We start from the raw sequence: 27365 nt of genomic DNA, 5'->3' as shown, positions 1-27365 counted from the left end.
CTAGCCAGTACAGCTGTGGCTGCATAACATTCAATTACGTGACTCCTGAAATGGACGCTGGCAGGTGGACGGTTGGTCCTATAGTGTTACACTTAGTTCCATTGATTAAAATTCCACTCCACTCTAGCTCTATACGTTTCACTTCGGCAAATACTCCCTGCTCAAAATGGGTCAAATGGCTCTGAGCACTATGGGACTCAACTGCTGAGGTCATTAGTCCCCTAGAACTTAGAACTAGTTAAACCTAACTAACCTAAGGACATCACACACATCCATGCCCGAGGCAGGATTCGAACCTGCGACCGTAGCGGTCTTGCGGTTCCAGACTGCAGCGCCTTTAACCGCACGGCCACTTCGGCCGGCCCCTGCTCAAAACAACTTGCTACCACTACCAAATTCTTGTAGGTGGAGAAGATCGACTGCATCCTGATACGTTGCAAGCTCAATTTTGGCTCCACGATGTGCCTTGAACAGTCTATTCCTTTCCCCATGGCTAAAAATAACTGCACCGTCCACGTTTCCCTTATTTGTAGCTTCACAGATTTTACTCCAACATTCACTATTTTTTATCCAAACCCAACACCGATTGTGTGACTACTTTCATCCTTCAATTACATTACATGTGCTGGTGGAATAAACATGACTTTCCTGGTCCAGCACTGTAGATAACAAAAAATTTAAACAGGAAATTGCACAACTCTGACATCGTTCAACACAAATTTATTACGGCTTTGCCGCAAAATTTACTCTGATGCATTTATTTCTCCAGAACTACGTTTGATTTCTCCTCCAACAGTCCACATACGTCAGACGCTACACTTCCCTTTTAAGTAACTTCAGGGCAGGGATCACCATCACCCTTCCTCTCTCTTCAAAAGGACTCCTGTCCGCAGCAGGCTATATTCGAAAATACATACAACATATGAAAATACAATGGCTAGTTACTCTACACAAACCCAATGATACCTGACAACTAAACAAAACAAAAACAAAAAAAAAAAAAACTACAAATGCTCTACTACTTTCTGGATCGCAAAGCATAAGGTACTTCATGCTGTACTCTATCTTCCTGGTTTTCTTTGTGCTTAGCACTTTTCTTCACTCTCTCTTTCTTCCTCTTTCCTTCCGTAACCGCCAAATGTGTACTATCGTTGTTCTAGTTGGCAGCTGAAGCTTAACATTAACAGGAGATGTGGTTTCAACAACTTCGTATGGCCCTTGATACCTCGTGAGGAACTTCTTCGTTTTCCCTTTTTGCGTGTGGGGTCTGGACAGCATTACCCATTCTCCCACTCTATACTGCGGTAAACTTCCTTTCCCCTTTACTGTGTCTTCCTGGCTTTCCAGGCAGATATGCTTCCCCCTCCTTTATTCTTCGGTGACTGGGTACATTGCCTCTGCACATATCCCATACAACCACACTTAAAACATTTCACAGTCACTGTAAACACTGTTTGTCTCTTGTGCACCCCTGTTGCCACGTCTATTTCCTCACATTGAATTGCCAGCTGAATGGCCGAATACAAATCTTTCGGAGTCCCTTCACGCACTTTCCACGACATATGCGCCGGTAACCCTCTCAAAAATACATCAAGTGCCCTTTGCTCAGCCTCCAGCAACAGAACACTATTTGTTTCATTGCTCTGACCCAACCTGTAAATATACTCATTGATTTCCCTTATCCTGTCCCCAAATTTCTCTACTGTCTCTCCCTGTCTCTTCGTCATTGTACTCAACCTCTCCCTAAAGTACCGAGCGCTGTTCTGTTTCTTGTGCCTTTGTGAAAGCCCCTCCTTCAACTGCTTAAACGGTCCTGCCTTCCTTAAGGCCTCAGAACACCTTACATATGTCTTCGCTTCACCCATTAATCTAATCTTGGCCACATGTAACAACCGTTCATCAGATCAACCATTCATCACAGCTGAAATTTCCAAGTCCTCCACAAACGAACGCACATCCTCAGACGCCTTGCCAGAAAACGGAGTAATCAAACTCATGGCAGCACGATCAATCTCATGCTGTGGCATCCTAATCAACAACGACTGATCCGATGCAGTTTCCCACTCACTTCTAGATGTTAATTCATTTCTCAACTGCGTATTATCCACTGTAAATTGTGCTATCTTTTCCTTCAAAATCCGCACCACTTCTGGTTCTGACACACCTTGCGTCCTTGACTCTGCCAATGTGTTGCTTTTGTTCCCAGTTAGTACCAAAACAAAACATTTCAGTACAAGAACAACCTGAATTCCTACAGGTCCATATCATCACACTCAGTATAATCACAAACCAATAAAAAAGTAATTAAATGCCACGAAAAAAAAATCTTATTGCCCAAAATACACTAACACTTGCTCTGACAACAAAAAACACTATGCCCACGCAAAACATCTAGAGTGTTGCTCGTGGCAGGCCATACTCATAACGCAAACAAGAAACAAAACGTCCAACACTCCAAAGAAAACTGGTCGAAACTCACCACATTTTGTGAATGTAATGCGGGTGGTGGGCTCGAACGTCGTACTGTACAGATGATATCCACTATTCTGACACCAAATTTAGTAGGACTTCTGACATCGAATGTATCAGGATGACGAAACGTAGTGGGAAGCAGTAGAAGGCACCGTATTGAGACTTGTCCGAGCTTTCCAAATGATTTGTTTGTTTCCACCACAGTGCCTCGTTCACTTCAGTCTGCGTCACAGGGTCCCAAAACGCTGAGACAACTGCCCCACCGACCCAATGCAACGTGCTGCTGTGTGTCGGACTTTTAGGGCCGCGTCGTGAGCTGCACTGGCAGCCGACTCAGCAGTCTTCTTCCCCATTGACTCAGCACCCCTCTGCTGGGAGCCGCTGAGCAGCCCATTGTGTCCTTCCTTGCTGGCGTAGCTGAGATCGCAGTGACCACAAGCTCCCACGATTTGGCGTCCGAATATGCGGCCCTCGCCTCGGGATGCCTCCAGCGTGTGTTGGAAGCTAGGATGACCGCCCGTGGTAACGAGCCATGGAGTGGCCCCCCGCTGGCTGTCTGCCTACGAACCCCGCGTCGGCCTCAGAGGGTAGAACCAACGACCGGCTGTGGACTGGGGAGCTAGCGCCCCATCTACTGCTCTGTGTACACGCAGCACCACTCAGCTGGGAGACGCTGAGCATCCCACTGCGTCCTTACTTGCTGGTGTAGCTGAGATCGTGCCCAGGAGTGCTGCCGCACTTGAATGAATCTCGTTAGAAACCAGCACCTATATATATGCAGCTGTGTGCCTCTGTTTTGCTAATGCGCTGCTACACGTCACGTACTCATAATATTTAGATTGCACAAGTGGGCCCCTTCAGCCTGTAACTTGCGCCATGCAAACCGCTGCGTTTATGCTTTTCAGTGGTTCAACGGCCCTGTGGCCTCCATTCTACATCACAACTGCTGGTCAGCGTAAATTACTGTCAACAGGCCCATCCCTGTCTGTAACCTGTGTACTCAGAAATGTTGCACCGGATCTAACTTTCCTATCTTAAACTGTTGTGCCACTATACTACCAATTAACGTAACAAAATGAAACTAGGACCAGACATATAAATAACTCTTACAGTAGAATACAAAAGGTAACTGAAAGAAATACGCGACGAGATGAACAGAAATGACATTTTTATCAAAGAAAATAACTACACTCGAGTCACTGCGATTTATGATGGTCTGGACATCATAAAGGGCATAACATGGTTCATAATATGGAGTATAATCACCATGAATGGCAGTACATGCCCTCGAACTTGCTCCCATACTATCTACGAGATTGTTAAAGAGTTCTTCTTGTTCTTCGTTCCATTCCTCCACCAGCGCTGTCGACGACTGCTGGATTGTCGTTGGTGTATGTGGACGTGACGCACCTCATTTTTCCCAACGCATTCCCCATGTGCTCAATGGAATTTACGTTGTGGAAACAGGCAGGTCAGTCCATTCACAGAATCTTCTCTCTTACTGACAGCTTCTCAATTTGTGTTGTTCGATGTGGTCACGCACCCTCTGGAGAGATGAGCATGTAGAAGGAGTACAGTGTCACAAAAACGTTGACCGATGAGTGTACCATGTTCAAGGATTTGGAGGTCAGTAGCCCTGTACAACGTTAGGCCTTCCCACCACATAACATGTGTACCACCGAAACCATGTTTGTCGGTGTTCCTATGTGTTCCAACCTCTCGCCATTTGAGGGTACGTAATGCACTCAGGAAGACAGGAACATTGTTAAACATGATCGTTTTAGCGGTCCAGGCATTGTGGTGTAGGGAGTCGTAACGTTACGTGGGCATACTGACTTCCAAGTATTTAAACACGGCAGACTCACTGGTCAAAGTTATTGTAACATTGTACTTCTTCCCCATGTGAGTCTTTTCAGTTGTGCATTCGGCACTGACTTCATTTTTATGGATGACAATGTGTGAGCGCGTCGAGTAGTACAGACGGTGGAGGTATTGGAGCGAGGTGACATTCCACGAATGCACTGGAAGGCACATTCCCCCGACTTAAATCCAATGGAGCACGTGTGCAATGCATTGTGGTTACCTATTACAGCACGTCCATATGCACCAATGACCATCGTGCAGTTGTCGACCACGTTGGGGGGGAATGGAACGACCTACAGGAAGAACTGTAACTTCGTGGACAGCAAGGGAGCAAGTTGGAGAGCATGCACTGCCGTGATCAAAAGTATCCGGACACCCCCAATAATTTACGTTTTTCATAGTGGGTGCGTTGTGCTGCGACCTACTGCCAGGTACTCCATATCAGTGACCTCAGTAGTCATTAGAAGTCATGAGAGAGGAGAAAGGGGCGATCTGTGGAACTCACAAACGTCGAACATGGGCAGGTGATTGTTTGTCACTTGTGTCATACGTCTGTACGCGAGATTTCGACACTCCTAACTATCCCTAACTCCACTATTTCCAGTGTGATAGTGAAGGGGAAACGTGAAGGGACAAGTACAGCACAGAAGCGTACAGGCTGAGCTCGTTTGTTGACTAACAGAGACTGCCGACAAGTGAAGAGGGTCGTAATGTGTAATAGGCAGACATCCATCCAGACCATCACACAGGAATTCCAAACTGCATCAGGATCCATTGCAAGTAGTGCGACAGTTAGGCAGGAGGTGAGAAAACTTGGATTTCATGGTTGAGTGGCTGCTCATAAGCCACACATCACGCCCGTAAATACCAAACGACACCTCGCTTGGTGTAAGGAGCGTAAACATTGCACGATTGAACAGTACAAACGTTGTGCGAAGTGACGAATCACGGTAGACAATGTGGCAATCCGATGGCAGGGTATGGGTATGGCGAATGCCCGGTGAACGTCGTCTGCCAGCGTGTTTAGTGGCAACAGTAAAATTCGGTGGCGGTGGTGTTATAGTGTGGTTGTGTTTTTCATGGAGGGGACTTGCACCCACTGTTGCTTTGCGTGGCACTATCACAGAACAGGCCTACATTGATGTTTTAAGCAGGTTCTGGCTTCCCACTGTTGAAGAGCAATTCGAGGATGGCGATTGCATCTTTCAACACGATTGAGCACCTGTTCATAATGCACGACCTGTGGCGGAGTGTTTACACGACAATAACATCCCTGTAAAGGACTGACCTGCACAGAGTCATGACCTGAATCCTAAAGAACACCTTTGGGATGTTTGGAACGCCGACTTTGTACTAGGCCTCACCGACCGACATCGATACCTCTCCTCAGTGCAGCACTCCGTGAAGCATGGTCTGCCATTCCCCAAGAAACCATCCAGCACCTGATTGAACGTATTTCCCACTGGGAAATGGCTGGAATGTGGTACATGTGACGTCGATACATAAGATTCCACAACGTAGGTGCACCTTCTCGTAAGTTGGCACTACGAGAGAAGACTAACTACGCCGACCACAGAGCCCTCTGGCTGACGCTGTAGAGCTCAGGGAGTGCCGTCTTGATTTCGGCCCATTTCATCAAGAGCAGACCGCCTGGAAATATCGCTTCTACTACCGAGTGGACTAGCTTGCTATTGAAACTTTGTATTAGTTACGTTCATATTGTAACAAATAAGCCCTCGGTCACAAATATTAAGTCAAGAATTGACCTGGTTTCGACGCTGCTATGAGCATCGTCTTCAGAATTAGACTAACTGTACTAAAACATTAGGTATACAGTACATTAATAAAATTAAAGTTTGTACTGACCGAAAAGATGCAGTACTTACAAGTCACATATTAAAAAAGATCTCAGCTTTAAAAGCGACGTCATGAACACTTGTCAGATGGCGAGCCGGTAAGGGCTGCTCGTACTGTGGACAAGGGTTGCAACAAGACTTAGTTACGTTCAATTTAAGTTTTGGACAGCAACGAGTGTTTGTTAGTTTTAAGATTATGCAGAGCAGTCACCCTAACTTCGCAGGGTTAGACATGGACTACAGCTTCACATCTACGTGCTCATCCTAGCCAAAGTTACGTATGCATTTAATATTTACTTGTGTTTTTGACTCTATTAAAAGTGTTAAAGTTACATGCAGTACCGAAGTGCTTCACCTCTTCTGCTCCTACTCGATTCCTTCACTCTCGGCCTATATTACGGAAGCAGTTCACAGGAGCAGACCCACGCATCGCCTATCCAGGTGGGATACAAAAGTACTAATGGGGAAGTGCCCTGGTAAGGATATGAAAGACATCTATTTTGAAACAGAAGGCAAAGCTGTCATCAGTATTTACTCATTAAATAATCCTCTTCTTCTTGTGTGGGATACAAAGCTGATCAAAATGATCATGGTGAGGAATTTCAACTACCTGTCTGTACACCTTTTTTTCCTCGGAGGAACCAAGTGGAAGTCCCTGCGTCAGAAGCTGACGCCCACGTTCATGTCGGGAAAAACGAGCGCCGTGTTCACCATAGTGCGCGACTGTGCGCGCGTTCTGGTTGACGTCATACCTCGTGCAGTAATTTGGAAGTCCGCGATCTGATTGCCCGCTATTCTGCTGACGTCATCACTTCCTGCACCTTCGGCATCGTCGTTGACAGCCAGCACAACCCAGAGGCAGAGTTCCGCCAGTGGGGACGACGCTCCTTCCAGGCATCCCTCTGTACATACCTGACCCAGGCTCTGGGATTCTCCAGTCCATAGCTAAGGTCGCTTTTGCCTGTACTCTTCACTCCAAAAGACCTCACAGAGTACTTTACATGGGTTGTCGTGATATAGTCTGATACCGAGAGGAGACAGGCGTCGTTAGGAAGGACTTCATGCAGTTGATAATTCAGTTTAAGAACAACGGATACGTGGATGACAGCTTCTCAATCATTCGAAAGAAGAGTGCTGAACGTAAGTCACTTTTCTCAATGTATGTGACTGTTTTAAAAAAAATATTTCAATGTAAATTTAGGGCATTGTCTACACTGTAGACACCATTATTCTCCTCTCATCCCTATCATTTGCAAGAAAGTTCTCAATTCATGATGTGACAAGTAATATTGGTGATTACCAAGATACCAATTCATGCCGTATTTCTTCAGCTGAGACTGTGAGGACTTTCGCTCCCAGTTTAGCAGTGGTCAGTTAAATTAAGCTGATTGTATACCACTTTCTGTAATGTGTGGTGGTGGTAGTAGTAGTGGTAGCAGCAGTATTAGTAGTTTTGTGTAGTAATAGTTTATGAGATCCAATGATCCACCTGTAACTCAAACGTTAAATGGTTCCTCAATAGCAGTAGATTCCCTTCAAATTATTGGCTGAATCATTACTGATATACTCCTTCGAGTTTTAGTAGGAGTAAGTAGTCTGATGTATAAATCTTCTTCTATATCCCCATTTATAATATTACTCCGTTGTTGATAACAGTATACGAGATCTATTGTAAGGCGATATTGCTATTTTCTTCTGACATTTCCGTCAACTTACAGTGCTATCTTTAGAAAAAGATTGCTTGCCTCATATATTTCTTGCTTTTTTTAAAACACAGATGTTCTGCTTGTTGGCTTAGGTTCTGTCTTTACTTTTATTACCTTTATTGTCGTGTCCTGTTTTTGAGCTTCAATCAGAATTTATGATCTGACCTAATGTAATGGCAGTAGTTACGAAACATATGTTGCCTGAAGTTAATTATGCAGTCCAGTCTAACACACTGTTCAACTAAACACATACTTATACTATGAAGTTAACCGTAAACTGCCAATGGGCAGCAAGTGTATAAAGACGCATAGTCATCCACCATGACACACCAATTTTCAATGCACCTACTGGCAACATGCAAATTCAAAATGATGTTTTCTTTAAATAACAAGTTTAATCTGCCTAATCATGGCCTTAGAAACTACTTTTTGTCACTTTCAATGAAATCGTAATTCCAAAGAACGTAATAGATAATGACCATTCCCAAATCGTTTTAATGTCGATATTTTCACTGTTTACTTGACTAATGCTTCAGATTGTTATTCTCCTTCTCAGAAATGTAGAGCCAATGCCTATAACTGAGTTAGGGAGTAGTGCAATACATCTCTAGAAGTTATTCTTGTCACTCTGTTGCAACTGAAACGTTTTGGCAGCCCCAGCAGGACAGTTATTCGTTTTCTGGTGTTACCAATAGGACATTCAGTATTGCCTTCCATGTAACTGCCTTCCAAAAGACCAAGATGGTGTAAGAAACAGTAGCTTCCTTGAATATTGCTCATCAGCATGTCGTTCATACCAGATAGGACTGATAGGGGAAATATGGAAGATACAAAGAAGGGCAGCACGTTTCGATACAGGTTCATTTAGTAAGTTTCGATACAGGTTCATTTAGTAAACGCGAAAGCGTCACGGAGATGCTCCAGAGGCACACGGTGGAAAAGAGATACTGTGCGTCACGTTATGGTCTACTGTTGAAATTCCGAGAATATACTTTCCTAGAGGAGTCGACCAATATATTGCTTCCTCCTGTGTATATTTCGCGAAAAGACCGAGAAGGTGATATTAGAGAGATCAGAGCCCACACGGAGGCTTATCAGCAGTCGTTCTTCATGTGAACTACATGCAGCTGCAGCAGGGAAAGGAGGAAGTGATGCTGGTATACCAATTACCCTCCGCCACACACCGTCAGGTGGCCTGCGGAGTATAGCTGTAGGTATTTGTATCAAAAAGAATTATCTTTCCTCGCTAAAAAACTTATCCAAGCTTTTACGTATTACTAGAATGACCACTTCGTTTCAAAACTACTCCAGAAAACATACATGAAGTTGCAACATGGAGGAGAATTATTTTTGCGAAGGCATTCAAGGGAATGTTACAGTAATTTATGGCTCCTCTAGTTTTGTCTTAACTACACTTGAACTGGCAGTGCTGGCATTTACTTTAGCTATCAAATTAAAACTACACAATTTAAAGCATTATTGTGAAACTTTGATGTTAGACAAGATATTGCAATTATAGACTCATTTATATAATTATTGTTGCTATTAAACTCTTGATAATGAAACGGCATTTTGTAAGGGCACCTTTCCCTCTTTCACTATAAATGGGGAGAAATTCTTAGAAACCATTTTCCCATGACAGTTGTGAGAGTTCGCAACATTAAACTGATTCGCTTTACAACATAACCAACAGCTTGTTTACAAACATATTCATTCCCTCTCAAAGGAAAGTAAGACTCTTGACGAACCAAGGAGGTGGTAGCTCATGAGTGGGTGTTCCTCCTCGCTGGATTCGAGACGTCTTCCACCACTGTAACCTTCTGCCTGTACGAGCTCTTTAGACACCCACATATCCAGAAGAAATTGATGATGTAATGGAAAAGACCAATGGTGGTGTGACGTATGAAGATATAATGACCAAGATGCCATACGAGGAAAAGGTGGTATATGGTATGTTAAATGTTTCTTTTTTTTTTTTTTTTTGTTCATACTTCGTGATAATTGAATTGTGATCCTGCACACACTGAGCCATTAAGAGAAGAGACATATTCGTTCAATTGTTATAGCATCTGTCATTAAGTTAGCATTTAACGATATCTTTATATAATAGTGTATCTTTGTATATTTATGAACGTATAGTATTTACAAGGTAAACTATGTACACCGCAGGCAAGAATCAAAGCAGTTTACGGGAGCTGTGATAAAAACTAAATATCCACAGAAACAGGATCACAAATCCAATCTTGAAAGAACGTCCTATGCCACCCTTAGAAGCAATGCCTGTAACCTTATGGATCCTGAATTTTGTAATAATGCAATTTACACACACACACACACACACACATACATATATATATATATATATATATATATATATATATATATATATATATATATATATATATATGTATATATGTCGTGGACGCGAACTGTTTTGCACCACTGCGTCTACTAGATTCCAAACTTGTTTTGTGTGTACCATTTTTCCGTGGCCCCACAGAAATTCCATTTCTGTATTGGCATATGTAAGTGCAAATGTTTTGTAGTAGACCCATTGTAATCGCTGTGTAACGATTAAGACGCGAGATACTGTACCACGGCCGGCCGGATTGGCCGAGCGGTTCTAGGCGCTACAGTCTGCAACCGCGCGACCGCTTCGGTCGCAGGTTCGAATCCTGCCTCGGGCATGCATGTGTGTGATGTCCTTAGGTTAGTTAGGTTTTAGTAGTTCGAAGTCCTAGGGGACTGATGACCTCCGAAGTTAAGGCCCATAGTGCTCAGAGCCATTTTAAGCATTTGAACTGTACCACGCAAACCACTTTTAGCAAATAAAAACAAGTAAACCTGAACCCAGAATCGAACTCTCGACCTCCTCAAGGTAACCCAAAACGCTATCCGCTACACCAACTGCACACCACTACTGATACGTGCTGAGAGAGGTAGTTGCCGTACATGTGATTACAGTGTGACTAGATTGCCAATCTGTAATCAATTTACTGTCCGATACATGCGTAGCAAGAAATTTTGTGAGAGAGATTTTTGAATTGTCAGTACGTGAAGAATCGCGCTGCGAAGTACGAGTGAGCGAATTTTTCTTCACCCTACAGTCACTGAGCATACCAAGGTTTGCTGTAGCAGTGACTTAGGAATCAACGACAACATTTTGGATCTCAATTATTTGTTATAATTCCTGGAAGGGCCGCTTTGTTATTAATTATCCAAAAGCAGGCCACAGTCACTTTGTATGATAGAAACATCTGAGTATATTTCAGCATAAAGATTAAAAATTTCTCATTTACAAACCCTCGGCTCCAATAATGTATATACAGAAACTAAGGAAACAAAGTGAAAATCTATGTAGAGATGTTATGGGTAGCATCCGTTTTATTTCCCGTACCAAGCATAACGGATTTCCACTTCGATTACAAACACACTGAGTGCTGCTGATGAGTAATATTTTATTCTCCTGAAACATTACCTTCCATTCTCTTCCGTCTAGTAACCTCCCAATCACCTAGGACTATCAGACTTTCATCCTGTTCATGTGTTTTATAAACTCCACTGTTGTACATATATTCACCCTATTTACTCATCATAGGCTTGTGATGTATAGAGGAAGTGGTTTAGGAATGAGTGAATGGCAAATCTTCTTTTGCTCTATTGGGTCTATTACGTTAATACATTTTCTTTGACTTATTTTCAGATTGCAAATTAACTGTTATCGATAAGAGGAGATTCAAAACTTCGCATAGAGCACCACTGTAGAATACTTATTAAAACACCTCCTTTGATATACATTATGTCCCACTTTTTTTGTGCAGAAACTCTTCGTATGTACCTGCCTGGTCCACTTCTAAATCGTGAGGTGACGAAGGTTTATAAGCTACCAGTATACGGCTTTGTCTTGGAAAAGAAACTAAGGTGATCATTCCAATCATGGGACTCCATTATGACAGGAAGTTTGAAAGGTGGCTACACTGAGTCACAGCGCCAGAGACTGCGCCCAAGATTATTACTCCGCCGCCTCCACTGGGGCAGTAGTACTTCAGAGATTTCTCATTTCCTTAATGACAATGCCTCCTGGTCACAGGTTCATCAACAAAGCATCTGGCTCGTGTTCATGTGTTAGACTTGTAATTCTGGTTTCTATGTGCAATTATAGTAATTCTGGTTTTTCAATTAGTTCATTGTAAATGGTGTTTAAAATATCTTGTCGTATTGAGGAAGAACCACGCCAGATACATGTATGTTGAATCACACTACCACACACAGAACAGTTACACTTGTGCTTTGTTGTTTCGTAGCTTTTATAGTTGCAGGGGACTTAATTAATCAATTGTGATAACAGAAATTTCATTTCATTCTTTATTGTTATTTTATCCAGTCAGATTGCGTACTAATACGAGTCAGAGCCAACTGGTTACGAGACTTCGTAACCGAACACACAGCTACTAAAATTATTGCATAATAATAATTAAGGCCCCATGCACGTGGCGACCCTGTGGGGATCGTCCCTTGGAATTCTTTTGACAGTAAAAATTGCAGACAGTAGTATTGTTGTAGTAATTTGTAGTTTAGTAATTGTAGTCTATATTGCATGTGTAGATTCGGTAATTGAACATTTGTAGTTGTCTTGTCATTCTTCTGATAGTAATTTTGCAGAATTTAATTTTTTATGTCTCGTATACGGATTTGACAATTTTGTGCAATTATGAAGATTTTAATTGTTCGTTAATCGTGTTTGTCGGGAAGCATTTCGTGTGAATGGTATTGTTGGTGATAAAGTGTTATATTGTGTGTAATTCGTATAGTGACGAGTTTTGTATGTTTTGTAAATAATTACGCGATCGATGAAAAAGGCAAAAATGATGGATAGTCAGAATAACGAAATTGTTAACATGGCGAACTCGCCAACACAGGACAACAGTATGATGAATAATGAAGTAGAAAACAATTTAATAAGCCAGGAAAATAGTCCGGAACCAGTTCAAAATTTTTCACAATCACAAAATTCACAGAATACGAGATTAACGACAGAAGATTCTGGAATAGTATCGAACACAGATAGCTTTACAGCTATGACGAAGGAAGTTAGTTTTACAGGAAAAGTTAGGGGCGAAAAGAATTTCGAACCAGTTAATATGGAGCAGTTCATGAGTTTAATACTAAATTTGGGATCACAGTTAGGATCTCAATTAAAAACAGAGATGGGAACAATGGAAACACGGTTAGACTCACGATTATGGACATTTTTAAAAACATGAAAGATGAATTAAAGAAGGAAATTAGAGAAGAAGTACAACCGATTTTGAATGCTCATAATAATAGATTAATTTCAATAGAAATTAGACAAAAGGAACAGGATAGAGAACAGGAAGAAAGAGATCGCGTGATAGTACAAAAGTTTTCAAAGTTAAATCTTCAACGTGCACAGGATAAGGAAGAAATATTTGAAAGAATCGAGGAATCCGTGCCAAATGACAGAATAAATTACCTAACACAACTATATGAACAGTTAACAACTAAATGTGTGAATACTGAAACCCGAGTCGCGACACTTACGGAAGACGTAAATAAACAGAAATAATATATAGGTGACTTATCGGAAAGAGTTGAAGACATTTCAGATAAATTGACAAGACTTAGTTTAAATGTGGACAGAGATTCAGATGATACAGCTCCATTGCCATTTGCAGAAACAGAAGAGTACCAGAATATAAATTAACGTGTTGAAAATCAGGGAAAATTTAATGAACGCGTTAAAAGGGAATTTGAGGCGTTGCGAAAGCAAGTTAAACAAACCGAAAACGAAATCGTAGGAAAAGTCAGTAGAAGAAATTTGGAATCACCGATAGCAGTAGGTTTTGAAGAAAATAATTTATTTCATTTACGAGATGCAACAAGAGAGCGCCAGGCGCGCGAACTTGACAATAATCGACATTCGGACTGGGACAGATGCGGTAAGTCTTTGTCGCCACGAGGCGAAAACTTTGAATATAAACACTTTTTAACTATTCGGAAATTTAAGATCTTTCGCAATTCTAATAATGACATACATCCATGTTCATGGTAAGGTCAATTTATGTACGCACTTCCACCAAATTGGCCACTAAGTCACAAACTGGAAGTTATGTGTGGCTATTTAGGTACTCAGGGGATTCACTACACTAAGTGAATATGTGCCGTAGCATGCACAGGGTCCCGAGCTGTAGTGTTGCTGTTTCCCTTTTATTTTCCTGCAGTGCTGCCTATTCTTTTACTATTCTTTGTATCTATCAAAACTACTCTTCAACTATCAATCTATCTAGAAAAGGAGTCGGTAAAGAATAACCGGATATGACCATTGTACCCAAAAGTGACAGTTTTCAGGATATTGATGAAAAACGAACCGACGACGCGCATGTGCGCACTTATTAGAGATTGTAATAATTTAAATGATTTTTTCATGCATTTCTATCGGCATATTAGTCCGAAAACACGCAAGATAGAGTCAAACATAGTCTTATTACGCAGCGCAATTTTAAACAGTCTGAGTTCCGCTCGCCGGCAGAATACTTTGAAGAGATGATTCGAAAGAATCAATTCCTTTCCAACCCTTATAGCCCGACTGAATTAATGCGCATTTGTTTAACTAAGCTGCCACAATCGATAAGACACATTGCTTTAGCCGGAAGATGTAAATACGACATTGAAACTTTTAAGACTTTGTTACAAGAACTTGAGTATGACAACGACGACGGAACTTCTTGTAATTTTTTCAGTAACGGTAATCACAATAGATTTTCAGAGAAAAGGGATAATGATCGGAACGGGAGTTATAGTGGTAATTTTGAAAATGACAGACGAAACAGACAGGACAATAGATACCAGCCTTATGACAAAGGAAAGCGTAGCAATTAGACAGTATTATTTAGTTCGCAATGATATTCTTTTTAAACGAAAGTCGGTTGACAATTCTGTTTGGTTAGTTTGCATTCCTGATGAGTGGGTTAATAAATTGATTTGGTATACACATTTCAGTTATGCACACTTTGGTCCCAGAAAATGCTTTCATAAATTACGAGAACATTGCTACTTCAGTAATATGGAAAAACGTATTCGATTTGTTCTTGTCAAATGCAAATTATGTCAAAAGGTTAAGCCGCCAACTATTTCTCACAGAGCACCGTTGTTTCCTATCATTCCAGCGAAATTAAAGGAGATGGCTGCAGTCGATTTGTTTGGTCCAGTGGTTCGTTCTAATGGTTTTGCGTATATTTTGGTAGCAGTGGAATTGACATCAAAATATGTCTGTTTTACACCTTTACGCAAAGCAACAGCTCGTTCAGTATCTAATGCTTTCATCAAACACTTTCTTAAAGAAGTGGGTCATGTTGATAAAGTTATATCAGATAATGGATCACAGTTTTGCTCTAAAATTTGGCTTCATACTCAACGGCGTCGTAAGATTAAATCAATTTTCATTTCACTTTCCACCCTCAATCTAACGCTTCAGAGAGATGGATGAAGGAAATCAATAAATTGTGTCGTCTTTATTGTCGTCATAATCACAGAACATGGGATCAGTATCTTCATATTTTTCAAAACATACAGAATGAAATCCTTAATGATTCAATTTCCTTACCGCCTATATTGATATTAAAAAATAAAGCACCGACAAATCGCATTTCAGAAATCGTTCCTTTTCCGCCTACACGGGAACTGCGGCATTCTGAAGTTATCAACCTGGCTCTACAAAATATTGCATCTGGGGCTGCTAGAAGAGAGAAACCAGCTACACATCCTGGTCGTTTAAAAACTTTGTCAGTTGGTCAAAAGGTGTTAATTAAGTCTCATCGTTTTTCTCACAAAGGAAAAGGCTTGTGTCGCAAATTTTTTCTGCTTTATAACGGTCCATATAGAGTTCGCAAAATTATTCATGATAACACTGTCGCAGTAGAAGCTCTTAAATCACAGTGGTCTAAGGGAATACATCATATATCGAACGTTAAAATTTTTGTGGAATGACATACTTTTGAGAAACTAACAGTTACACGTAAACACGCAGAGAATACAAGGATACCGCGCCGTGTTCTGGCGGCGGCACATACTCAAAGCAACAGTCAGGTCTGCGCGCCGCACAAGGCAGTCGTTGACCGCAACAATTACTTCCTACATCACGCATACCTACAGCTGATCGAGCGCTCAGTGCGAATGCACTGACAGCCGTAAACAAATACACAGTCTAATTTCTCCGATTAAATTCAGTATAAAGCTATAGTGACTTGATAAATTATGTTATTAACGTTTAGTTTTTTTCAGGATACAGTTGTCAATAGTATTTAAGAACTTCAGGTAAATTCTGTGTGTGTCCGACGTTAAGAGGCCTTGCTATCGAAAAAATTTCAGGAAGAATGTAATTTCGAAGAAGAAAGTATGAAACTAAAAAGGTAACTATTAATTGAGTTTATTTTTCAGGTAACGTATTTCTACTTAGGTATGTACTTTATACGTAATTTGCTGCTAGCGATTACGTGATTTATGCTTTGTGTTAACTGATTTTGACAATGATTGATTAATAAACAGGGTTGTTATTTATGTATATTATGCATCGCTTGGCTGCTCTGCTTTTTTACTGATGTCATATTTTTTTATTATGTACCTGCTGTGCTTATTTATTTAAATTATAATTGTCACTTGATTAGTTGTGCTGATATAGTTATGTATGTAAGTTATACTTTGTGATTTATCAGCTTGCGCCTTCGTGTTTACTTATTAAGATTACATATGAACATTTATTTGCTTATGCTGATATGATGCTAATGACCTGTTTATTATGTAAGATATATATTTGCTGCTTTGCGTATGGATTGCATATTTACACATTTCTGTTTTGTTGTCATAACTACTACGTAATTTGGTATATAGAAATGTTGATATACTGTGTACGAACATGGAGTTTAGGTCACACTATGGTATTAATTATAGATTGTTCGCTTGGCAGAGCCTCGTTGTAGGTATTGTGCTACATCCACTTGTTGACATTCTGTTCTCTCCTGGTATGTTTACTCGCTATTGCATGTTCTGCTTACGCTCAGTGCTTTATATTTTAAGATAAGAAAATGAACTGCTATAATTCTACAAACGACATTGGTACAAGAAACTTTTTTGAAGTCACATGAACTGGAGGTTTTATGGAAGCTGTATAAATTTATGCTAATAGAAAGGAAGCTAACGACATGAAATACCAACACTAGGTTAAGACCATTGACAGTTATTACACTACATTCATCGTCAGCAATTGAAATAGCAAGTGGCACTTGACACAAAAAAAAAAATACTCCACATGTTTGCTTCTGTTTTGCCGTGATTCATGAAGTGGTGTACACACTGTGAAATATTACGATTTATTCATTCAAAGTCTTATGTAATCATTCATACTCCATACTCGTACTTACTTATTTACTGAAAGTTATCCAAACTGAAGGTTGTTAGAGGTCATGTATGTATTTCTTTTATTTAATGATGGACAAGGTAACCAAAATGTATTTTATAATTCATAATGAGTAGAAGATTTGGGTCAGGTGGATTACACAGAGGTTGTGTGTGGACATTGTGTCTTCAGATTGTATGGGATGATGAATTGAAGTTTGCACTAGGATTTTATCTGTACTTATTCGAGGAGACTGACAAGAGGAAATAGTTGTTATGGAAGTGAAATGATATTGGTGATAGGGTTTATATGTATCAACATATTGAAGAGGTATTATTGAGGTATTGAGACTGTGTGAAGTTGATGATTATTGGAGTTTTGGTGGACAAGATATAAGGTAAATGATATTGATGATAAGGTTTATATGTATCGACATAAGAGGTATTATTGAAGTATTAAGATTATGTGAAGCTGATGATCATTGGAGTTTTGGTGGATAAGAGGTAAAGTAAGTGAAGAGCATTTTTGTTTTGTTGGTTTATATGGAACAAGGAGGATGAAGATGGCAGACTAGAACACTCAAGTGGAAGGAAGATTGTCTACACACACACTTTCTTAAATCAATAAGCAGTATATATATATATATATATATATATATATATATATATATATATATAGAGAGAGAGAGAGAGAGAGAGAGAGAGAGAGAGAGAGATGAAGTATTAGCATACCTTGGCACACTGACAGTTTTTCAGCAACTGTACATTTTGATTTGGCTTGGCAAACATTGGTCTTGACATGATGACTATGACATTGACTAACTATTATTGACTGTTATACACTGTTGCCACTACTACTTGATACACATGCCGAACATCAAATTTTAACAGAATTGCATTTACACAGTTAACACTATTCAATTACAAAGATGAGTGAGTGTATTTTATGTGTTTTCCTTTCCTAATCCCAAATAATTGGTACCGACCTACCTCCTAAATATTATTTTACTTGTTGTTGTGGCTTGCACTGACACCCATGAATATTATAGGTTTACTGATATTTGTGTATTTGTAATAGTTAATATGACAATTATCTGATATCAATTGTGTGTTTACTATAATTTGTATGTTTAGTGTGAGAGCATTGATAATAATTTTGTAAAAGCAACTGTGTGTGCATTCAAATTGTTGTTCGTGCTTACACCTATTACCATTGATGGTTGCCACTTGGATATGTATAATTCCTGCCGATGAACTGTTTAATTATTGATAGTGAATATTATGGACTGTTACCTGTACCTGTTCAATATTACTGGGTGCCACTGATGAAACTGCTTCTACTGAAATGATGTCACTTGTTGCTGTCTGCACCTGTTCAACATTACTGGGTGCCACTGATAAAACTGCTTCTACTAAGATGATGTCACTTGTTGCTGTCTGCACCTGTTCAGCATTATTGGGTGCCACTGATGAAACTGCTTCTACTGAAATGATGTCACTTGTTGCTGTCTGCACCTGTTTAACATTACTGGGTGCCACTGATGAACTGCTTCTGCTGAAATGATATCACTTGTCGCTGTCTGCATCTGTTCAACATTACTGGGTGCTACTGTTGGAACTGTTTCTACTGAGATGATGTCACTTGCTGCTGTCTGCACCTGTTTAACATTACTGGGTGCCACTGATAGAACTGCTTCTACTGAAATGTTGTCACTTGTTGCTGTCTGCCTGCACCTGTTCAACATTATTGGGTGCCACTGACGGAACTGCTTCTACTGAAATGATGTCACTTTTTGCTGTCTGCACCTGTTCAACATTACTGGGTGTCACTGATGGAACTGCTTCTACTGAAATGATGTTACTTGTTGCTGTCTGCATCTGTTCAACATTACTGGGTCCTACTGTTGGAACTGCTTCTACTGAGATGATGTCAATGTTACTTGTTGCTGTCTGCACCTATTCAACATTGCTGGGTGCCACTGATGGAACTGCTTCTACTGAGATAATGTCAATTGTTGCTGTCTACACCTGTCAACATTGCTGAGTACCACCGAAGGAACTGCTGCTCTTGAGATAATGTCACTTGTTGGTGTCTGCGCCTGCTCGCCATTGCTGGGTGTCACTGTGGGAGCTGTTTAAATACTGCTGATGAAATGTTATGGGACTGCTATTTGCGCCTGTTGACCAGTGCTGGGTGCTACTGTTGGAACTGTCAACTACTCTGAGGGTGCTACTTGTTTATTGAACTATTGAAAAGATTTTATGTGAATATTTGTATAAACTGATTTTTTGTGTATTTACTGTTTATGAAATGTTATGAGACTGTTACCTGCACCTATTCGTCATTGCTGATGCCATTGATTGAATTGTTTAACCACTCCGACAAATGATACTTGTGTAAACTATTATGTAAAATCACATGTACGCAAGCATTTGTATTCCTTACTGTATTTTATATATTAGGTTATTGAAGGGTCAGTGCAAAGCCAAAATTTGTTTAGTTATGTGATATTTACTTATTAATGTCCGCAGCTCGTGGTCTTGCGGTAGCGTTCTCGCTTCTTGCGCACGGGGTCCCGGGTTCGATTCCCGGCTGGGTCAGGGATTTTCTCTACCTCGTGATGACTGGGTGTTGTGTGTTCTTCATCATCATTGCCTTGCAAGTCGCCGAAGTGGCGTCAACTAAAAAGGACTTGCAATACGGCGGCCGAACTTCCCCGCAAGGGGACTCCCGGCCAACAATGCCATACGATCATTTCATTTTTTTTTTACTTATTAATATCATCTTTTATTTTTGTCTGTATTTTTTTTGACGAATTTGGTGGTATTTTCGCCACCAATGCTGGCAAAAATACCATAAAATTCTAGCCCTTGGAGGAGGGGCATATGAAAGGTGGCTACACTCAGTCACAGCGCCAGAGATTGCGCCAAAGATTATTATTCCGCCGTCTCCACTGGGACAGTAGTAGTTCAGAGGTTGCCGTGGGCAGTACTTGTTGAGAGGATGTCGAGAGCAGTACTAGCGAGAGCATGTCATGTGCAGTTGTTGTTCTGCTGGGCGAGAGAGTAGATGCTGTTTGGTTGGTGTAATGTATAGATGGAAGATGTTGCAATGATCACAGTTTATTTTTCGTCAATATATATGGAGGTAAAAAAATGGTTTATTTCTCATTTCCTTAATGACAATGCCTCTTGGTCACAGTTTCAGTCAACAAAGCATCTGGCTCGTGTTCATGTGTTAGACTTGTAATTCTGGTTTCTATGTGCAATTAAAGTAATTCTGGTTTTTCAATTAGGTCATTGTAAATGGTGTTTACAATATCTTGTCGTATTGAGGAAGAACCATGCCAGATACATGTACGTTGAATCACAGAACAGTTACACTTGTGCTTTGTTGTTTCGTAGCTTTTATAGTTGCAAGGGCTTAATTAATCAATTGTGTTAACGGAAATTTCGCTTCTTTCTTTATTTTTATTTTTTGCAGTCAGATTGCGTACTAATACGGCTCAGGGTCAACCGGTTACGAGACTTCGAAACCGAACACTCAGCTATTAAAATTATTGCATAATAATAATTGAGCCCCCATGCAAGTTCTTTCGAAACCCAGAGAAATTCGACTCGGAGCATTTTTCCGACGAGCAGAAGGTATCCAGGCACCGATACTGCTATTTGTCCTTTGCTGAAGGGCCACGCATCTGCATTGGTGAGTCAGACCACCTTTCTTCTTTATTGTCAGCTTTTAAAAAAAATTGGATCAAATGTCTCTCGTTAAAATAAAAAGAAACAATTGTTGCTGATTAATTGAATGAAATTGAGTCAAGTAACATGATAGTCAGTGGTGATACATTATGTGAAATCTGTATCAGACAAATCCATTAAGAAAATCTACCAAAAATGTAGACTTTTTCGTGACCAAAAATGAACCACTTCGGTATCTGTTGAATTATTCTATCATTCATCCGACAGTACACTACACTGCCGTTTTTTTATTTGTTAAAAAATTTGTTTCCAGATAGGACGACATATATTCATAAACAACTAGATTCAACAGTATCAAACTGTCATCCGCTGATCAATATGCAACATTGCGGTCTATCATTATCCATACCAAGGTTTGGAGGAAGAAGATGTGAAGATAATAGCTATCATTAGCATATATCACACAAATGTGAGAAATGTTGTCCACAGATACGCGTTTCGGGAGTCAAGGTCCCATCATCTGGCTGCTTGCGTTCAGCCCACCAAAAAACAAGCACAAAATAGTTACGAAATACAATAAAATAAGTCCCCTTCTTACTTTGCAATCAACACCTTCCCATTCTCTGTTTTGCTTGTTCATACTAATGCCCGTTTATCAAAATGCTTTTTTTCTAAAGTGCTAACACCGATCGTATCAACTAAATGTCAAACCAGCGGTCTTCCCATTTATTGGCCTGTTCTGAGAACAAGTATACGGCTCCAAATAACTGCACCGAGTCACCAATCTTTCCATTGTATTCCGTAGATATCATAGGGGATACGGGACAACAAGCTTGTCAATAGCTCTCTTTGCGAGCTTTAGAAGGTGGCTTACAAAACACTCGTTCGACCTATACTTGAGTATTGCTCATCAGTGTGGGGTCCATACCAGATCGGTTTGACGGAGGAGATAGAGAAGATCCAAAGAAGAGCGGCGCGTTTCGTCACAGGGTTATTTGGTAACCGTGATAGCGTTACGGAGATGTTTAATAAACTCAAGTGGCAGACTCTGCAAGAGAGGCGCTCTGCATCGCGGTGTAGATTGCTCGCCAGGTTTCGAGAGGGTGCGTTTCTGGATGAGGTATCGAATATATTGCTTCCCCCTACTTATACCTACCGAGGAGATCACGAATGTAAAATTAGAGAGATTAGAGCGCGCACGGAGGCTTTCAGACAGTCGTTCTTCCCGCGAACCATACGCGACTGGAACAGGAAAGGGAGGTAATGACAGTGGCACGTAAAGTGCCCTCCGCCACACACTGTTGGGTGGCTTGCGGAGTATAAATGTAGATGTAGATGTATTACTGTCAAATTTAAAAAAAAAAATTTGTAGCCTCGTTGAAGAATCCGTTACTGCTCTCTCCCTTTTGTAGATTATGCACATTATCAAATCTATCGCGGTGAACCGAAATTCCTAATTTTTCATGTTGCGCAAACTCCCTTCCTTTCTTCGCTACGTGCGGCACTTCTAGATTCGCTTCAGTGCCTTTTAGCCGGTGGTCTGTCACGCATACACATTTGGCCACTACAGATTTTTAAGTAAGACGAGGACGTAAGGTCTAAATATATTTTATTTTATTTCACGGCTGTTTTGCGCTTTATGTGTGTGTGTTTGAAAGACTGAGCGGAGCTAGCCAGATGATGGAAGCTTGACTCCCGACATGCGTAGTTGTAGATAACATCACTCACATTTGTGTGTTGTATGCAAAATAACAGTAACGATTGTGGTCTAATACTCACTCAGGAACATCTATTGCCGCTCAATGAGTGACAATTTGTTGACCTATAAACGCCGTATACTAATGTGAAACTGATTATCTGGCACGTTTGAAGCCATTCATACTAGAATATACGCATTAGTATCAGAAAAAGAGCAGGAGATATATTGATGACCACTGTCCCCAACTGTCTGTAATGTCATAGCTTATGAATGTCTTCATTATTTTTATTATTTCCACAGTGATCAGTGGGGATCACATAACAACTTAACAACTTTTATTTCATTATTTTAAGTGCTCCTTAATCTTCTCCTCCGAGCTGACGTTTTCGTCTCTAAGAGGGCACCAGTCTTCGCTTTTCCTTCCTTGGTAGGCTACTATATTGTAGGTCTTAGTTCTAAAAGAATTTCTGCTTGTTGAGTCTCATACATTGATGATACTCCTTTTAATTTCGTTTCTTACTTGTTTGATTCATTATATCACTTACTTCCTCCATGCTGACATTATCTTTTTCATGTACATGTTGTGCCTTTGTGTTTTCTTTCTTGATAGCGTTCTAAACTGAACATGTTAGTTGTAAAAGAGTTTAGATCTGCTGTATTCGATACATTGATGAGATTTCTTTTCACTTAGTTTCTTATTTCTGGGATTCACAATATCGTTGGCTTCCTCTATGTTGAGATTTTCTTTTTTATGCGCATGATGTTCGTTCGTCGTTCCTTCCTTGATAACCTTCTACATTAAAGATCTTAGATCTAAAAGAGTTTCCATCTCTTATGTCTGACACATTGATGATATTTCTTTCCATTTCGCTTTTTACTTCTGTGATTCATTATATCGTTGGTTTTCTCCACGCTGACATTTTCTTTTTTATTTACCTGTTGTAGCTCCATTTTTCCTTCCATGATATCCTTCTAAATTGAAGATCTATGTTCTAACAGAATTCCTATCTACTTTATTTGATCAATTGATGATATTTCTTTCCATCTCGTTTCTGTCCTTCATAGTGTCGTTAGCTTCCTCTATGTTAACACTTTCTTTTTTATGTGCATGTTGTGACTTGGTTAGTCCTTCCTTGGAACCCTCCTAAACTTAAGATGTTACTTCTACAAGAGTTTCTATCTGCTTTATCTGATTCCTTGACGTTAGTTGTTTCCATTTGGTCTTTTATTTCTGTGATTTTTGCTATTGTTGACTTCGTTTCGAGAACTATTGGAATATTTGTTTTATTGGCTTGTTCTCTCTCATTTCATTGAGGAATATAAAAGCTCTTTATTTAATGATGTTTTGTAATTAACTGTTGCAAACACTAAATAGTACAAAATTTCTGGATATGTGTCGTATGTCTGGTATCAGACTGTTTAAAGGTTTTCCTGTTGAATGTAAATATTTACTTGTGATTGGGTTCTTAGTGAACGAATAATATTTGAAAGCCTATAAACTTGGCTGGATCACCATCTGGAAAATTCAGTGTGACTATAAAGACGGTTGCAGCAGTTAAAACCTATTGATGTTTCATAGGAAAATAGTGAAGCATCCAAAAGCTGGTAGAACATTGCGAGTAAGTGATAACTGATAAGAAACAATAATTAGCAATAGGGAATATAGACTGGCACAGGGTTTGGTCACAGGTCCAACTGAAGAGGGTTTGCATTATGGGGCAGCTGAGGACCCACTACGACAGTTCTGAAGACGAGGCTGCAGGCTTCGATGCGACTCTCCACACACGAGTTCGTGGCCTGCTCCATTGACAACGGGCCACCCGTCATGCAGGTCACTCGTGGTAAATATTTGTTTTTTGTGCTTCTACAGTCACAGTGCAAGTCACATTAACCGTGTACACTACCCTGCTTGGCAGAAAAAGCCTATTTATTTTTTAGATAAAAACTGTTCAATTTTTTGATGTACACTTTCATGTAAATGCGCTTTGTCTGAAAAGTATCGACTAAATTATTTTGACTCTTGAATAATTTTGACTCTTGAATTTCCAAACACTTATCTAGAGCTGCTGTGAACTCTTCATCGATTTATAAAAAACGTTTTCTGGTCTCAAATTTGGGAAAGAAGAAGGAAGATTTCAGAATAAAAACAGCGTTGGTTGTGAAATTGTTTAATGTCAATGCCACAATGGAATGGAAAATTTTTTAAGGAAGGAACATTAGGATTTAATGTCCCATCAACGGCAACGTCGTTAGATTGCAAGGTCATGTTTGGGAAAGGAAGGAACGGGTTGGGATATCACCAAAATAGTTTCCAGAGGAAACATTCACGCATTCGCCTTATGCAGTTTAGCGTGACTACGGAAATCACAAATTTGCAGAATCGGAGGGGGATTTAAGCCTTCTGAATGCTGCTCTAGTATTTTAACAGTACCTCGTTCAGTATATATCTAAGGAGACATGTGGAATCAGATACGTTAGGCTGCATCTACTATTCTTGATTAAATACCTCAGTTTTGCCACCCCTATTGGGGAAACTGCCCTCCGAGAAGATTTCACCAACTGCGAAATCCTGTTACGAAGGCCAGACTGTTGCTGAGACCTATGGTGGAAAACACCCGTATGTCACACTGGTGAGTTGGATTACCTCATGCCGTGGCCTGATGCTACGCTGCGTCGGTTCCCTAACTGACAGAATGCGGGCCACTGGCCACAAAAAAACCAGGCAAATCTGCCATACATACACATAGCACAGACCGAGCAGGGTCTTGTCTTCAACTACTACCGACTTCGAGGCATACCTTACGTCAGCCGACGGTCTCGTATGGGCCAAAAAGCTTCGTTTACATGAAGTTTCTTCATTTACTAATGCTAGTCTACGTAGCGCTGCTAGACTCGATGATTCTGAGCTCGAGCCGTAGCCATAACGAAGAAACCATCTCCAGGCTGTACAGTCTCTGGGCGTCTCCAGCGGGTCTTAGGAGTCTCGGGTTCGATATCTGTGCTCCAGTGCGCCTGGCACCTAGAGCTGCTAGCTGCGACAGACACGCCTGCCGCCGTCCTCTCGCCAGCAAGGCCACTGACGCCGCCAGGTGGACGCGGCCGCTTGATTGGCCGGCGACCACGTACTTGCACAGCCAAACACACCGCCCTTTCTCCCGCTGAGGCAGACTCTACTGCACGCATTCGATTCGCCGCTTTCAGCAACTTTGCAAGCATAAACGTATTTCCAACCGAGCTCTACTGATTCCACGTCAGCCGAGTTAAGCAACCCATCGTCCTACATCCTAATACAGAATGCGACCATCCAAGCGGTTTATAAGGATTTGCGCCGCCATCCCGTTACAGCTCTGTGAAGAGATGCGTTGATGAAAGAGGGTATCCTACTTTAACAATCCTGGCTTCCACTCATTTTTCCAAGCAGTTAGTTCAGAGATTTGCAAAGTATTCGTCAATTGCTTTTTTACCCTTTGTAAACTAATGAACAAGAAGCTACCATTTCCTATAACGAAAAATCGGTTTATCTACGAGGGGTGTTCAATAACTAATGCAACATTTTTTTCTGGAAGGAGGTTAATTTTTATTCACGTTTCCAATACATCATATTGTTCCCAATTCTTTTGGCTCCAACCCTATTTTTCAATACAATCTCCGTTCAATGTGACGACCTTACACCACCTTACGAAGCCAACATCGATGCCATCGTCTTCCTGCATCCATAACCTCCCCATCATCCACGTACTGCTTCCCATGGAGTGCATTCTTCGTTAGGCCAAACAGATGGAAGTCGGAAGATCCGAGATCCGGACTGTAGCGTGCATGAGGATGAACAGATGTGTGTGAGGCCTTGCTTTGTCATGGAGAATGAGATGTTAGTTTGCATTTTTGTAGCGAAGAACACGCTGAAATCGTTTCTCCAATTTCCTGAGGGCAGCACAGTTGTGTGTGGCCGGCCGGAGAACGAGAGAGCGGACCCGTCTGCGCAACTTTGCTGCTACGATGGAAGAAGCCTCGCCAAACTACCCACCGTACGTTTGTGCACTGCCAGGTCTCCAAAGATATTCTGCAGTCTCCTATGAACATCTGTGACAATATGGTTTTCCGCCGAAAGAAACTCAGTGGCAGCTCTCTGCTTGAAACGCACCTCCGTTGCAGACACCATTGTAAAAGCTGCATACAGGGTGTTACAAAAAGGTACGGCCAAACTTTCAGGAAACATTCCTCACACACAAAGAAAGGAAATATGTTATGTTGACATGTGTCCGGAAATGCTTGCTTTCCATGTCAGAGCTCATTTTATTACTTCTCTTCAAATCACATTAATCATGGAATGGAAACACACAGCAACAGAACGTACCAGCGTGACTTCAAACACTTTGTTACAGGAAATGTTCAAAATGTCCTCCGTTAGCGAGGATACATGCATCCACCCCCCATCGCATGGAATCCCTGATGCGCTGATGCAGCCCAGGAGAATGGCGTATTGTATTACAGCCGTCCACAATGCGAGCACGAAGAGTCTCTACATTTGGTACCGGGGTTGTGTAATCAAGAGCTTTCAAATGCCTCCATAAATGAAAGTCAAGAGGGTTGAGGTCAGTAGAGCGTGAAGGCCATGGAATTGGTCCACCTCTACCAATCCATCGGTCACCGAATCCGTTG

This window comes from Schistocerca serialis, chromosome 6 (genome assembly GCF_023864345.2).
Source record: "Schistocerca serialis cubense isolate TAMUIC-IGC-003099 chromosome 6, iqSchSeri2.2, whole genome shotgun sequence".
In the NCBI taxonomy this organism is placed as follows: domain Eukaryota; kingdom Metazoa; phylum Arthropoda; class Insecta; order Orthoptera; family Acrididae; genus Schistocerca; species Schistocerca serialis.
Note: the sequence above shows the minus strand (reverse complement) of the source record.